A 2,867-nucleotide genomic window follows, 5' to 3' on the forward strand; every position below is an offset into this window, starting at 1 on the left:
AAAAAAAAAAAAAGGAAAAACTAAAGATTCCTCTGTCTACATTACTAACTTGTATTAGAGGTGACATCCTTTCTGGGAAGGGGGAACTTCAAAGAATAGGCTAAATGGTCACAATAACAGAGTGACAGAAATTTATCATTTACTCAAAAGAACAATGACAGTAATTATCTACAATTTACTGATCACTGTATTGTGAGCTGTAGGTATTATCATTTTTATATAGGAATAAAAAGAAAGAAGAAGGCCAAGGTTGAAATGCAATATATTGAGTCCAGTTCTCTTCACTAGATTTATATACCCTACCATCAACATTTCCTTGCATCTATCTCAAAGGCATCTAAAATTCAATATTCCAAAACTGAGATATCTCAGATCTTCCTCCATTTTTTTTTCATTAAATGATACTACTAATCTATCCAGCATTGTAAGCTAGAAGCTTATCTTTGATGGTTTGCTTTATTTGCATGTTCCCTCTCCATCCAAACCACCACTAAATTGTCAGTTTTACCTCTAAATATTTTTAAACCATGTCTGTCCACTTACCATTTCTACCACCAGTAGCAAGCTAATGCAAATCATCAACTCCTGCCTGCATGATTATAACGGTGTATGAACTGCTTTCCCCCGTCATTTTTGTCTCCTTCCAATCCATACTCTTCACTGTACCCAGGAGACTCTTTCTAAGATGCAAATATTTCACTCTTCTGTTTAGAATCCTTCATCTCCCTCCCCCAATTGCTTTTTTGGCTCAAGTCCAATAATTTCTACATGTCCTATCTTCTTATCCAGGCCCACTTATCTGCTCTCCTCCCCATCTGGACTCTATACTCTAGCCACACTAAGCCTCTCATTTCTTTGAATGAACCTGGATTTTATTTGCCTCAGGGACCTTGTACGAGGCTATTTGCTCTAACTTCAGATAATTAAATATCATCCACTCTTTAGTTCTCAGATATACTTGCTGTATTAGTCCATTCTTGCATTGCTCTAAAGAACTACCTGAGACTGGGTAATTTATAAAGAAAAGAGGTTTGACTCACAATTTCACAGGCTCTACAGGAAGCATGGCTGGGTATGCCTTAGGAAACTTACAATCACAGCAGATTGCAAAAGGGAAGCAGGCAGTTTTATATGGCCAGAGGAGAGAGAGACAGATAGTGGAGGTGCTACACCCTTTTAAAAAACCAGACCTTGTGAGAACTCACTATGACAAGAACAGCAAGGGGGAAGTCCACCCCCATGATCCAGTCACCTCCCACCAGGCCTCTCCTCCAACACTGAAGATTACAATTCAACATGAGATTTGGGCAGGGACACAAATCCAAATCATTACACTTGCTTAAGCAAATTTTCCTTGATCTTGCAGACTGAACTATGTAGGTTCCTTTCATAGTTCCCTCCACTTTTCCTTCATTATATTTATCACTGTATATAATTATATATTTGTGTAATTACTTGATTAATGTCTATAAAATCTATGAAGGGATAGACTATTTGGGATTTTTGGGGGCATTTGTCTTGGTACACATAGACTCAGTACTTATAATAGTGCCTGACCCATAGTAGGCAATCAACAAATGTACATGCTTATTGAATGAATTAATTAATGGAAGGGCAAACAATACCATAAAGCTTAAATTAAGAAGTGACATTAGGCCTGGCATGGTGACTCACGCCTGTAATCAATCCCAGCACTTTGGGAGGCAGAGGTGGGCAGATCACTTGAGGTCAGGAGTTTGAGACCACCTTGACCAACATGGTAAAACCCCGTTTCTAGTAAAAAAAAAAAAAATACAAAAAATAGCCGAGCATGGTGGCAGGCCCCTGTAATCCCAGCTACTTGGGAGGCTGAGACAGGAGAATTGTTTGAACCCGGGAGGCAGAGGTTGCAATAAGCCAAGACTGCGCCACTGCACTCCAGCCTGGGCAACAGAACAAGACTTGTCTCAAAAAATAAAAAATAAAAAATAAAAAAAGACATGAGATAAATGAAAGCAAAAATAATTTATTCTACAAATAATTCTTTTGTGATATTTATGCCATGGGTTCTATGATAGGTACTGGGGTATAGAAAATATTAGGAAGTTTCCATTTCTGAGGGACAGCTAAAGCAAGTTTTACCAAGGAAAGAGCATTTGAGTTCAGTCTTAGGTTTTAACTTGAGGCGAGGAGGAGAAAGACATTCCAAGCATGAAGATCAGAATCTGCATACACATGGAGACAAAACACCAAAGCACATTTTAGAATAAAGGGTATGTGTGGACAAATAGTAAGGACAGGTATCATTAAGAATGAGGGATTTGGACAGAATCTAGAAGGAAGGGTATACACTGAAAACATCTGTAAGTTGAAAATATTCATGGTTAGTAAAACAGTATAAAAAGGGGAGAACAAGAATTTATGTGATGTGTAGAAACCAGGGAAAAGACTTGGAGCTATACAGTAAAATGTTCATATTGGAAAACAATAAAAAAATAAGTGTGGCGTCAGTTAACACTGAAACCCAAGCAGCAACATCATTACGTACATATGTTGAACACTTAACTCTGCCAGATACAGTAGTAAATACTTTACATTTGCAAAATATTTGCGCACTTGGGTATTCTTATTCCCAATTTGTATATGAGGAAAATGAGGTTAAGAAAGGGTAAATTGGTTGGGCACGGTGGCTCACACCTATAATCCCAGCACTTCGGGAAGCTGAGGCGGGCGGATCACGAGGTCAGGAGTTCGAGAACAGCTTGGCCAATGTAGTGAAACCCCATCTCTAACGATACAAAAAATTAGCTGGGTGTGGTGGCGTGAGCCTGTAATCCCAGCTACTCAGGAGGCTGAGGCAGGAGAATCACTTGAACCCAGGAGGTGGA

The 2,867-nt window shown here is 38.9% G+C and overlaps 1 protein-coding gene across 2 annotated transcripts in view; it reads right to left on the reverse strand.

The window, feature by feature from the left end:
- YIPF4 (Yip1 domain family, member 4) overlaps positions 1-2,867 on the reverse strand; it is a 30,133-nt gene that overhangs the window by 21,645 nt on the left and 5,621 nt on the right. The gene's annotated exons all lie outside the window — the stretch shown is intronic.

The sequence above is a fragment of the Colobus angolensis genome, unplaced genomic scaffold (genome assembly GCF_000951035.1).
Source record: "Colobus angolensis palliatus isolate OR3802 unplaced genomic scaffold, Cang.pa_1.0 Scaffold15, whole genome shotgun sequence".
Classification (NCBI taxonomy): Eukaryota; Metazoa; Chordata; class Mammalia; order Primates; family Cercopithecidae; genus Colobus; species Colobus angolensis.